The 14,948-nt window shown below is 38.3% G+C and overlaps 1 pseudogene; it reads right to left on the minus strand.

Moving 5' to 3' along the window:
* LOC122815168 overlaps positions 1-14,948 on the minus strand; it is a 196,541-nt pseudogene that overhangs the window by 170,645 nt on the left and 10,948 nt on the right.

Raw genomic sequence — 14,948 nt, forward strand, 5'->3', positions numbered from 1 at the left:
GGTACATCTCAAGTCATTCACTCCAACATGGACAATGACAGAGTCATATTTGTACTTGTTGTGGAATGACTTGAGTACATGCTAACTGCAATTTTCTCCTTGTTCAGCCTGGTGAGTGGGACATCAGTGTGCCTTACTATAGAGTCACCTATGACTAAAGTGTTGGCTACGTTGTCTTGCCTTAGGGGCTGTTGTTGGGTGGCACACTGGTGTTGTGAGCTATGTGACACTTTGGTTGTGATTGCTGTTTGAGTTTCAGCTTCAGAGGTCCTTGTTGCTTGGGCAGGTTACTGTTAAGGGCCTCCACATATGTGGGTTTAGTGTTGCTATGTGTAGGTGTTGATGGTGTGGGTTTAGAAGGGCTATGTGTTGTTTGAGGTGCAGTGCAGGTGTTAACCTTCTCCTCTTGACTGTCTAGCACAATCTTGGGTGGAAAGAGCTTTGCTTCCAGTTTGGCTATGTAAGTGCATCTCTTGCAGGTTGTAGTATTGGGTGGTAGGAGGAGAGGGATGTCTGTGTACATGAGGCAATTGCTGCATTGTCCCAGTATGCCCAGATTCATCAGGTGGACAGGAGAAATCCCCAGAACTGACCCTTGGACATGCTAAGTCTGGTGCTTATTTTTTTTATAAAGTACAAGAGCTGTTTTCCCTTACCTTAGCAAGATACCTTGCAGTTATAGGCTGTGTGACGCCCATGCCTTGGTCCAGCAATCAAGGAGCCTCAATCCTCACCACTAACATCAGTGAGGGGCATCTCATATAGGAGGGAAGGATAACAAATGCTCACAGTGAAGTGCAATTTCCCTTAAGGAACACATAGATTACAGTCAGTCCAGGGCTGGTCACTCCCTTGCTCTCCAGGTCCCCAATAAGTCTCCCCACTGGCACAGTTATAGGGTCCAGATCTCAGCCTAGCTGGGCAAGCTAAAACCTCCAGCACCCTCTCTGTCCAACCAGTGCTTCATGTCCCTGCCCAAGTAGCTGACACACACTTTGAGATAAGAGTTTATACAATCACACAGACACTCCTGGGAAAGGCTGGCACATGTTCTCCAGCTGTGCCCCTGTTACCCAGACTATACAGTAGTACCACCTGCCACCACCCAGCTAATATGTATTAGCTACTCAAAGGCCATTAAAAGGGTGTCCAGTTATTACTGTGCAATACTATTATCCAATTGGTAGTATAACTAAACAGTCAAGGCCAATTAGAGTGACTTGGTATAGTAATCACTATAAATATGCAATGTACTCTAGAGCTTAAATTATCTCTACACAAAACAGCAACAGTTGAAAGGTTTAAAAATATTTAATAATAAATAATAAAAATACTAGCCAATACTTCTTACTACACAGTGATAATCAAGAGTTCAGAGATCACAGATAAATACTTCAAATAATTCAGTAGTACAGTTCCATCACAAAAAACACTTAATCTAATCTTTCTAGTTCCTAGCTATTTCTAAAAGAAAACACAAGTCTAAGATAAACTTGCATAAGAAAACAGGCAGAGTGCTGATCAGTTGGATGGTCAAGACAAAAATGCTTAATAATTCCTCGTTCTCTCTGTTTAAATTGAAACTGCAGTTCTGATTCATATTACATCATTCTTCACACTTTCCTGATGTTCCCAGGCTACACATTACATCATTCTTCACACTTCCCCGAGTTCCCAGGATAACAGAAACTGCATTTACATTCTTAACATCTCCTTTTGTTATCTTGCAGCTGGTCAGGAAACAGAGCAATAAAAATACATTTGCATGTTTAAATCTAGCAATTTAACTCTTGGTTAAAACAATAGCAATAATTTCTTCATCTAGACTCTTCTCACCACTGTCTACATCAAAGGGTCACCACATGCTTTAATTTGGTCAGTAGAGAGCACTGTTGCTTCATTTTTTTCAGTTCCACATCTAACAGCAGTTTTTTTTTACAACAAGCCTGTGTCTTACATTGATATTTATAAATGACAGAATTATCTGCAAAATTCTATCTGGCTAGGCTGGCAGCCTTCATCTATCTTTACCCACTCTTCACAGGCAGTTTAGTGCCTACAATTAATTTCTCCTTATTAACAAGCAGAGTTGAGTGTTTGTATCAGTTTAAGACTTCCTAGTGCTTTCCAGCAGGTTTTAAAGCAAGCATTAGTCACAGGGATGCTTAAAGGTAAAATGAAAAAAATGGTTTATCCTAAACACTGCAGTGTGCACTAGAGGAGGTAGATGTGAAAGAAGGTAACTTAAGTTTTACCTGTCTAAAATGTTAAGTTTTAGTGGAGAGTCACTATTTTTAAAACAGCAAGATAGATTGAAAGGGGGCGGTCACTTTTGTATTCTGGTACTATGAAATACAGTAGGATGGTCAATAAATTTATATAGTTGAAGGGGAGTGATTTCACAAAATGATAATTCTGTGCTTACTCACACAAGCCAGAAAAACAAAGAGGAAATGAGATATATGGTCAAATTAACATAAGGGGAAGGCACCTAGAAAGATAGTGGTATTTAAGAACACTACAGTAACCAGGTGAGAGAGTGGGGAGATAAATGTCTGCCTGACTCACAAGAGACAGAGCTGTGGTCTTTTTTCAAGTTTTAATATGCAGTTAAAAGCATAATAAAAGTAAAACACAAGGCAAATAAAACAAATCACAGTATTCAAAAATAGAAAAAAGGCAATAAAGTAATACAATAAATAAAAAGCAAACTAACCTTTCCCTCACAGCAAAGTGTAGCAGAGTCTGGGTGAGCCATAGTAAAATAAAGCTCAAAGTTAAGTGTTAAAGTTAAAGTTAAAAGTTAACCATCTGTTTTTTAATTATTCTTCCACATTTACTACCACTTGTATATCCGTTATCTTATTTTTAGCCACAGTTATTAAATCATCTGCATATTATACACAAATTGGTATTATAATTAATTTTCCTATTTCACATTTTGTTTCTTTCATTTCATACATATGTTTAAAATTCTGCATTCATTACCAGTACAGACACATAGTTAATGAACATCCTTATTTACCTCCTTTCCTAAATTCTATCTTTTATCTCATCCGTTTATCATATGTTTCACCCTAAACATTTCATAGCATATTTGTATAACATTCAAAAATCTTTTCTTCTATCCTATATGTCTCTAGAAAAGTCCATATAATTTAATAACTAACCTCATTAAATGCCTTTGCCACAACATATCACTAGCCTTACTTTATTTTCTATAAAATCATACACACTACTTTTTTACTATTACTAACATTTCCCTTCCTTTAATTCTAAAAAACTCTTCCCCTACATCTTCACCCAAACCATTCTGTATCATTTTTTGTAATATTTTCATAAATACTTTATCACTTGTATTTCTCAGTGTTATCAGTTTCTGATTTGTTATATATTTTCTTTCTTTTTGCAGTATAAACTTAATTAATCCATAGGTTACTTCATCTATTATTCCTTTCTTAATCCATTCAATTGATATTTTACAGAATATCAATTTGGTACCTATCTTTAAGAATAAGGGTGATATGCATAGCTGCAGTAACTACAGAGGGATAAAATTGATCAGTCACAGTTTGAAGTTATGGGAAAGAGTAGTGGAAGCTAGGTTAAGAAGGGAGGTGATGATTAGTGATCAGCAGTATAGTCTCATGGCAGGAAAGAGCACTACAGATGCAATGTTTGCTCTGAGAGTGTTGGAGAAATACAGTGAAGGTCAGAAGGAGTTGCATTGTGTCTTTGTGGACTTAGAGAAAGCATATGACAGGGTGCCTAGAGAGGAGTTGTATTGTAGGAGGAAGTCGGGAGTGGCAGAGAAGTATGTAAGAGTGGTACAGGATATGTATGAGGGTAGTGTGACATTGGTGAGGACTGCGGTGGGAGTGACAGATACGTTTAAGGTGGAGGTGGGATTACATCAAGGATCAGCTCTGAGCACTTTCTTATTTGCAGTGGTGATGGACAGGTTGATAGATGAGATCAGACAGGAGGCCCTGTGGACTATGATGTTTGCAGATGACATTGTGATATGTAGCGATAGTAGGGACCAGGTTGAGGAGACCCTGGAGAGGTGGAGATATGCTTTAGAGAGGAGATGAATGAAGGTCAGCAGGGCTAAAACAGAATATATGTGTGTAAATGAGAGGGAGGGTAGAGGAATGGAGAGGATGCAGGGAGTAGAGTTGGTAAAGGCGGATGAGTTTAAGTACTTGGGATCAACATTTCAGAGTAATGGTGAGTGTGAAAGAGAGGTGAAGAAGAGAGTACAGGCAAGGTGGAACGGGTGGAGAAGAGTGTCAGGAGTGATGTGTGACAGACGTGTACCAGTAAGAGTGAAAGGGAAGGTCTACAAGATGGTAGTGAGACCAACTATGTTATATGGGTTGGAGACGGTGGCATTGACAAAAAAGACAGGAGTCAGAGCTGGATGTGGCAGAGTTAAAGATGCTAAGATTTGCACTGGGTGTGACTATGATGGACAGGATTAGCAATCAGTATATTAGAGGGTCAGCTCAGGTTGGACAGTTTGGAGACAAAGCAAGAGAGGCAAGATTGCGTTGGTTTGGACATGTGCTGAGGGGGGATGCAGAGTATATTGGGAAAAGGATGCTAAGGATGTAGCTGCCAGGTAAGAGGAAAAGAGGAAGGCCTAAGATAAGGTTTATGGATGTGGTGAGAGAGGACATGCAGGCAGTTGGTGTGAAAGAGCATGATGCAGAGGACAGGAAGAAATGGAAACAGATGATCGGCTGTGGCGACCACTAACGGGAACAGCTGGAAGAAGATGATGATCAATTTCTGATTTTCATTCATCTTTTTAGAATATGCATAACCAAATCTATCCATTCCTGATGCTGATTCTTATCTTCTTTTTTTTATTATTTCCTCCAGTTGTCTCACAGTAATATCCTTTTCTACAGAAGTATTAACATTTTCAGTTGTTTTTACAATCTATAATTCTTCTTGTACTATTTCATTTTATTATCCACAAGCATGTCCACAATTTCCATTATTTCCCACTGCCAGTATCTGGCATGTCTTTCTTTATCAAGCATTGCATTCATTCTTTCTTCTCTTTTTTATGTCTCCCCCCAAAATGGCAAAACTTTCTATTTTTCCTTTTAAATGATCTTTGTCTAAGCAGCATACTTACCTATTTTTTCCTAAAAAGTATGAAACGTCCTATTTTTTCCTTTTAAAATTATTTTTTCTAAACAACACAATGTTAACCTTTTTGTTGTTTTCTTTTTCTATTTCTCTAATCCTGTCACCACATTTTACTATATAATTTTCAGTTGGTACATAAGTTTAGTGGATGTGGGAGTTCAGAGTAGGCTAAGACCCCCCCCCTTCCCAAAAAATCATACTTACATTTTTTTCTTTGTACTGGGGAATGTAGTTCAGGGAATTTTATTCTCAAACAGTTGGAATCCATACACTCATAGTGGATACATTTTAAATATGCTGCATTTTTCCCTCATGTGCATCTACTGTCACCCACATGTGCAGTCCACTGTCCAAACATTTCTTTCATCATATATTTTTTAATCTTATTTACTTTATTACACATAGACAGAAAAAGTCTTCTTATTCCTCTAACTTAGATTAACTGAAATGCAAGTTTATTTTCTTCTTTAGCTACAGTCTCAAGTTCTAAAAATATATTCAGTCCATTGTGTAAATTAGCTCTTTTTCTTCACTTCATTCATAAAAGTTTCCAGTATAGAAAATACTTTAAAAGTAATTTTGTAAAAGTCTGCTGTTCTTAAGTGTATTACTGTCCTTGTATCATGTACTTTCAACCCCAAATAAGATACAATAATGTCTATAACTTTATATTTGTTAAAAATATCACTGTTCTTTGTTTTGATTCTTACCATTGGTTTTCTCTTATGGTTCTGTTGTCTTTGGATCTATCCTTTGGTTATATAAGCTTCAGTCACAGCATTTTCTTTCCTTTGTTTACCATTTCTTCATATGTAAAAGTTTTGTTTTTCTGATCACAACACCTTGCTGCAGGGGCATAACTTTAAAATCATAAACCCCACTAGTCAAGTATACTACCAAACTCGGTCTGCACATTCTGGTAATTCAGATCATTGTGTTGATCATCTGGCAGCATGTTCTTTACTTCTTCCTGCACACTAGACACTATCTACCATAGCACTCTAGCTTAATTCCTCATAGTACTCCAGCTTACTTTCTCATCAGTGGTTTGCTCACCTCGATCCATCGTCTCTACCAGCATAGATGCTTACAGCTCTCCTTCCTCCATCTTTGTAACAACAATCTCCTCTCTTACAGAGTCTGTTTGTGAACTTTCTCTATTCTTCCGCACTCTACTGTCTTGCTTTCTCCATTCCTTCTCCACTCTGGTATTTTTCAAGCACTAGTGACTGACCTCTGTCATTATCTAGTGCTCAAAAAGAGAAGGGGAAATGCCTCAGTGCCCTATCCAAATTTTCCATAGTCACTATAAAACACTACCTTGGGTATTCCATTCAAAGAGGCCATCTGCTTTTTGGGAATAAGCTGGTCAACAAAGTGTTTTATTTCACTTCATGTGTTAAGATGTATTTATTTGTTTGTGCATTTGCTCAAGTTGTTGGCTATGTAATTCATCAATTCTAAGGCATTTTTATAGAAAAGGCAAAACATAAGTAACCATGGATTACATAACAGGAAAGGTATTCATTTCTTGCACTTATTTATGTGTGTTTATTAATACATATACAGAAATTTGGCTGATGGAGTTTAAATTAAACTTGTCATAGCATTTGCTCAATATATATTATATAAGAGGTAACATTTAACAGAACACATTTATTTGTTAGTTATGTTAACCATGTAGTTAGACTGGCAAGAGAACCATTTTCAGCTACAATCCAGGACATGTAGGCAAAGACATAATAAATAACATACAATTTAAGCAATATATTACATAGTCAGTAAAAATGAGTTACTTAACATATCTAGAAATAAATTAAATACTGGCAACTACTTGACAACAGACAAAGAGACCTATAGACAGTCTTCTAAGTGATATATTTTTACACACACATACACACAGCACACACACACACACACACACATGCACACACACACACACACACACACACACACACACACACACACACACACACACACACACACACACACGTGCGCACACACACACACACACACACACACACACACACACACACACACACACATGCATGCACACACACACACACACACACACACACACACACACACACACACACACACACACACACACACACACACACACACACACACACAAATATCTAGAATTTTCTTTAGTAGAATCATGGCTCCACAAAAACCACCTCTCTCTTAATGCCAAAAGAACTAAGCTTATGCTGTTTACCCCCAAAAGGAATACTATTCTCAATAAAGAAGGTTTCAATATAATGTCTCTAAACTCTACAAAAATTGAATTAGTAACCAATACCAAATTACTAGGTATCATAATAAACAATAACCTAAAGTTCGATGTGCATGTCCAATCAAACATCAATTAAACACAAAAAAACTAGGGCTACTTGACCGGCACAGCAGGATTCTCTCCTTACCAACTAAACAAACTCTCGCCCTCACCTACCTTCTACCATCTCTAACCTATGGTGCACCATTGTTAACTAACCTACAACTAAAGCTAGTATCCTGTTGCAATAAGATTGCCCAATTTGCTACAGGTAGTCTGCACTCTTCCCGTCATTGCTCTGCCCTAAGGAAACTACAATAGCTAGAATTTCCTCACTACCTATTACTTATTCACTAGAAGTTAAAGGAGGAGCCACCAATGCGCTGAGCTTCAGATGTCATGTACTCCATGATACCAATAATGTGGACTACTACTGTATTTCCAAGTATACCATTCAAGAAACTGTAGACATGTGGTGACCTGAGCTGCAGCTCCATGGGTGTCATGCAGTACCTATCCCAGTGAATACTAAGGAATGTGTGACTTTACATACATTAACTACAGTGACCTGCTGGGGACAAAGTGCATACCTCTGGCATCTACCTTATGAAAGCCTAACAGTGTCTCTATGCCATGCTTTAACATGTAGATGTATATATTACACTCCCACATACCCTATAAGAAAGAAAGACAACATTATTATATGAGAATTCTACAATATAGCTGATTTTCTGGAGGTACTGAGGACCATAGACTTCAGCTGCATTGAAATAAAGGCCCTAGTAAACTGGGAAGGAGTAACATGAACCACAAAAGGGTTTCACTCCTCTGACAGGTGGTCAGTAATGCCCAAAAGATCATCTACAATATGTGTGCAGGTAATTCTGGCAGTTTTCATGACTCACACTTATGGCATGCCTGTGTCCTCTATGTAAGGTGACTTTCTTCAAGGTCATCTAGCAGGGTTGCAGGTTATGCAATGGAACCTTGGCTGATGACACTTATGAGAAACCCACACAACCCCATTGAGCAAGGATACAATGACGCACATGCTCAAACTAGGACGTTTACTTATCAAGTTTGCATTTGGCTTGCATAAATCAAGGTTCTGATGTCTAGACACTTTTGGTGGTGTCTTGTAGAATGACCTATCTACCTTGGCTAAAATACTCTTAGTCTGTGCCATTTTTACAATATAATTATCAGGAAACAGTTGCAACAATGACAACAAGGCCAATAGTTCCTAGCACCATAGACAGGGCCAGTATAAAAAGCAAAGGCAGATGAGGCAAAAAATGCTCAAACCCCCCAAAACTTCTGGGCCACATTAAATGGCATACTCCACCCAGGAAAACACACCACCCCATCCCCAGTGCTACCTAACAATCTTGAAGACATTCCCACACAATTCAACAAATTCTTTATTGAAACTGTCCAGACCCAGGCCAATGCCCAAAACAGTACTTGTAGTCCCACACCAACAAAGACCCCTACCCCTTTCAATACTCAACCAAACATCCCCAAATTCAACCTCCACTCCATGTCATCTTGGGTAATTTCTAAACTCCTCAAAAAACTAAAACCAACCTGACTAGCAGCTGACAGGCTACCAGCAGACTTCCTTCATATATCAGCTGATGCCATAGCCTACCCAGTCTCTATTCTCATAGCTAGATCACTGCTAGAAAGCAAAGTACCCACCTCCTGGAAAACTTCACATATCATTCCACTACACAAATGGGAAACTCCTTAGAGCTGACCAATTATCGTCCAATTGCAATCCTATCACCTTTGTCCAAAATATTAGAAAGAGTGGTTTACACTCAACTAATGCAACACCTCAAAGATAACAACCTTCTCTCGGCTTCACAACATGGGTTTAGACCATCTCACAACACCACCACAGCCCTTCTTTCATTCACAGATATAGTTAACCACCACAGAAACAAGGGTCTGTTTGTATCCTCCATATTCTTAGACTTATCAAAAGCCTTTGATATGGTTAACAACAGCATTCTTCTTAAAACTCTATCTACCATAAGCATAAGCCCCTCCTCTATAGCTTGGTTTAACAGCCACCTATCAGGCCATCAGCAAACAGTTCTCTGGAAAGACCAACTGTCCCCCCTATTGCCAGTTACCATAGGAGACCCTCAAGGGTCTATTCTTGGTCCCTTACTGTTCTCCCTGTATACTAACCACATCACTTTATCCTCACCATCTGGTCAGTAGTACAATATGCAGATGACACCACCCTTATTTGCGCTACCCCTAAGTAATAGCTTCTCCATCAAATCCAAAGACAACATTCAAATCAGCCCTACCACACACACTAAACTGCTAGGTGTTGAAACTGACAACAATCTTAAATTTGACATCCATATTGCTCAAACCATCAAGAAAGTTAACAAAAAACTCAGACTCCTTTATAGCGATAAACACTTTATGACTAATATCACCAAAGTAACCATTGCAAGGACCCATCTCCTATCTATCCTCTTATATGCCTCTCCCATCTTAACCAATCTCCGTCAAACTGACCTAAATAAAATGGAATCTTGTTACAACAAAATCACCAAATTTGCTACTGAAGCCTCTTATAGGTCCCATCACTGTCTGTCACTTAAGCGGTTCAACTGGTTGGAGTAACCTCATATGCTACTAGTCAATCAACTATCTACTGCACACAAACTCTACTACTTTCCCAACCAAACCTTCGCACTACAGCAACTCATACAACCACACATCCCCACTAGACCCCTTAGATCCAGCAAACAGAACCTCATAACAGTCATCAAGCACAGAAATGATGCTGCCAAATCCCTTTTTGCCAGCAGCATTGCCAAAAAATGGAACACTCTACCAAGCCAAACAACCTCTACCATCTCCACTACTCAGTTTAAAAAACTCCTGAAAAAACATTTTCAGAATAATTGGCAATACTCATGCCACTCACAAGGCTAACCCTTAAAAAGATAATACGTCTGTACCCCAGGTATTCACAGACAGTCTGTCTCCTGAATACTAAAACCTGCTTCTTTTTGATATTCTATACCACAATGATTGATTATTGTATGAATTCTTAATGTATTCCACATTGTATGTGTCATCTCTCTTTTTGTGTATGCAATGAAGGTTCTCATGAAGTGAAATGAATATTATGTGTAATTACCTTGTATTCTATCTGTTTTTGGAGCTTATCTCCCCGGGCCTCCACTGAAAATGGACCTGTGTCCAGTCGTCTTTCCCAGTTAACAAATGTAAAATAAAAAAATAAATGAAAAATAAATAAAAATAAAAATAAATGAGAAGTATGAGAAAGAACCAGAAGCCATGGATGATCCTGGCAGAAATAGGCATGCACAATATTCTATGATCATGGCTAAAAGGCAGAGGATAGTGCTCAATGTATAAGTAAAAAATGAAGAATTTAAGCATATACAAACAGTAACAGTGATACATGCAAAACTAGAAACCTTTCATTACCCATGTAATGGTTGTGTTCTGTGGACATTAGATTCAACCCCAGAACAAACAGCTTGTAGCAGCAACATTAAACAAGGTAAGTGATGAACCTGTAAAAGGAGATATAAATGACTACCCAAATATTCAAGTATTGTATATCGGTAAGATAAAACATGGCTCAAGTGTACATGAATGTAAGCAGTAACTCATGAGAGATATATGCAACATAAATATTAATCTGCCCAGTACTGTGCATCATGAACTAAAGTTGCCCATCGTAGATATCCCAGCAGTGACCAGAGCAATCTTAGCATAGGTTGCACAAGGGATGAGCAAGCACTAATCAGACTGCATTATTAAGAATGCGATTGAAATACAGTGAGGATCAAAGACTTCTTAACAATCATTTTTTGAATATGAGCAGGAAAAAAATATATATATCAGTACAATACATTTTACCAAGCCAAGCAATGGAGTAAACAAGAATTAGCTACCCATTTTGTGCATGATACATAGACAACCCTATGTCACAAAGAAATGAGGAAAAGAGCAGGGCACAGTCACCATCACATGCACAGGGTGGGTGTGATACAGGGGGGCAAGCTTGACACCAAAAAAGTGAGGACATGTGTGAGTGAGAAATCAGGTTAACAGCAAGTATACATTGTCAGGGCAAGTAGCAACAGATGTAAATCATTTAATATTAATGTGTGTGTGTGTGTGTGTGTGTGTGTGTGTGTGTGTGTGTGTGTGTGTGTGTGTGTGTGTGTGTGTGTGTGTGTGTGTGTGTGTGTGTGTGTGTGTGTGTGTGTGTGTGTGAGGTAGCATGGCAAAAATAAGTTATACTGTGTGGGGGTCTGGAGAAATACAATCAACTTGTGTGAGCACTACCCCCTGGCACCCTGACACAGTCATGAGCATGGTAGACAAATCAGTTCACTGTCACCATCCCTGACCATGAGAACTGCCAATGCCAGGAGATGTACTACTAGCTAGAAGTCAATGTGCTACCTCAATGTGAATGATGTCTGCTGGAAAAGCTCTCATCATGGCTACATCCATGACCATGACCACATGGCCTACCATGTCATAGTGGAAGCTGTACCACTATGAGAGGAGGATCTCGCATGGCCACATCAACTAACATATGCTGATGTAGCAGCTCTGCAGACATATGGATGCTGACTGTCCCCCAACAAATACTCCATTACAGAAACTGCATAATCCAGTGTGATATTGATTTGGTCCAAGGAGTCACCCACATGGTTCATGCAGACTTGTATGTCAGAACGTACAACATTCAGTATTCTGACTATCTCTTCTGAGACCCTAGTGGAGTATATTCTTGCCTCCATGATGGCTCTAAACATACGTTACATGACTCCTACTGAAACACTAACATTACTGGGAGAGTGGAAAGCAGGCCTCCACCAAGCACTGTTACCAACACCCCTATGAGGTACATCACCTTCACAATGACTAGGGGGAGAATCTTCCACCTTGGCATTTGGAGTAACCGCACTACCCTGATCAACTATGTCACCCTCAATCTGTCCTACCTCAGATGGCTCCATATCATAGGTATGCATAGGCATACTGAATGTGTCCAAACACTGGGCAGAGGATTTGGGTGCCATATCCTCAGCATCAGACTGTCCTTCTGAAACCTCAGAGGCTACTGATACTTTTGTATTAAGCAGTAAGAGTTCCACAGTGCCAGTGACAGGAACCTCAATACCAGATGCACCTAGAAAGACAAACTGGAGATGGAAAAAGAGATGGTAAGTATTAAAATGAAGATGAGGCATTAAAGTCAAGCCTCGCCTACCTATGCATATACATTTTATTTATTCATTTTATTTGACATTTGTTGACCAAGAAAGTCTGACTGGGTCATGGACCCATTTTCAGCAGAGACCCGGGGAGAAAATCTCTGCAAAGTATAAAAACAATTTACAAAGATGAAAAAATTATACAACAGTGAAAATATTTTACAAAAGTGAAATACTGCAAAAGAGAAATACTTAAATAAAGATCTTATACATGTATATCTATATCCTACCTCTCTCCCCTTTCTCTCATTCCCCTTTTTATCTCTCTCTCTCTTTCTTTCTATGTCACTCTGTTCTCCCTCTCTCTTTCTATCTCTCTCCCTCCCTCTCCATATATATAGACATACCTGAAGCTTCAACCAGTAGACACACTTTAGTTATCCTCCATCTCTGCACCTGTCAGGCACAAAACTGGGATATCCCAATAAGCTGCCTGGATCCTTTACACTGTGCAGGAATTCTTTTATTTCAGTGAGTGGTAGTTCAATAGTAGGACCACTACAATTAGCCCATCATTCCCATGCTATAGCACTGTTTGTTTCCTGGCGTTGATGATCTTGTCAGTAGTTTGTACTCATGGCCATGGCAACCAACAGCATTAACATAATTGACAATCTGCTATCAGATGCAGTCACAGAATGACCTGTCAGCTAAGGATTTCTGTAAATTGCATGAGTAATATTGGCAGAGGGTTTGCAATAATACCTTATTCTCAGCAACTGAGAATTTAGGTTTACATGGCCCAGACTTTTTAGAGCCATATTCCTCTATGGGATTTAATAAAACACAAAAAAATATGAGTATCAGAAAAAGAAGCAAAATGACTGGCAACAAAACAAATATAAATTTATGCAGGCATCATTAACAGAAATTAACTAACTGCTCTATATGAACACACATGTAATAAATAAGTATAACCCCCCCTCAAAAAATACAATGACAAACCTGATAAGGCTGGGAAAATGTGTAACTCTGGAATAGATAGCAACATTAACAATGTATCATGTATAGGAAATCAAAATGCCATTTAGGATAAGCTTTTTTAATGTCAGTCATATACAATAGGCTTAACACAGTTGTTGGTCTAAAATGTAACGTTTACATTGCCACTAGTCATATGAAAATGTTCTCACATGTTCACATCCTCAGAGTATGTAACATTAGATGAGGATATTTTAAATAACAACTTTATACCTTCTATAACAATACACATGGACAAACTATAGAAATCACACAATGTGACCCAAATATAAGTCATCACAACTGTTTAAATAATTTATTTGCAAACATGCACCACATACTTTGGCAGGATTTGTATGAAAGTGCAAAAGAAGTAATGCAATAGAAGCAGTTGGACAGCAGTATCTCAGGCTGAGTCCAAGTAGTCTCTCTTACTATGATACAAGTGCCTTAGCACTATGTTATTCTTGTATAGTGCAGATTTACTCTTCTAGACACTGTGAATATGTAAATTAGATGTCAACATAATATAATTTATGAGTCACGCATTCTATTCAAAGTGCTGGACAGGTAAACATGGTTTTAGGACCTACACTATGCTGTGCACATGCCCTAGCATTAAAAGAATGAGTATTGAACAGTAGGGCTTGCTAAGGGCTTGCAAATGTGACTCATTAGCAGTAGTGCAAAAATATTTAAGTGTTTACTAGTCCTCTCCTTTGATGAACACTTACAGAGTGTGTGTTAGGGAGAATAAACTTACAAAAGAACTATGAGATCAATTTGACTTATTTAAGAGCTACAACTTTATAACACATTTCTGAATATATGCTTAAGAGGTAAACATGCCAAAAAATACAAACATGTGTGTAAAATATGTGAAGTAAATAATGCCATCACTTTATAAACATGTCAAAAGATTGTTACTGCACACAAAAGAAAGGGAAAAAACACACTCTTGAATGTCATGCATTTGATAATACCAAGACATAATTTTTGTTAGGTTAACTGTTGCAAATATCAAACACATGTAGACATCAAATGTGAAATGACAAATGACAACTTTTACAAAATGGATATATTGTTCCACAATTTTATAGTGTTAAAATTTCAAATCTTCAGCATATGCACTCAACTTTCTCTGCTTCATAAACCCTTCTCTGTATGTGGCACATACTGCTAATCTTCTCAATGTTTCATGTAAATGAGACGAGACCAAGTCCAAAAGAAAGAGGAAACTTCTTTCAAAC

The sequence above is a fragment of the Protopterus annectens genome, chromosome 1.part1, assembly GCF_019279795.1.
Source record: "Protopterus annectens isolate FY-2018-M chromosome 1.part1, PAN1.0, whole genome shotgun sequence".
In the NCBI taxonomy this organism is placed as follows: domain Eukaryota; kingdom Metazoa; phylum Chordata; order Ceratodontiformes; family Protopteridae; genus Protopterus; species Protopterus annectens.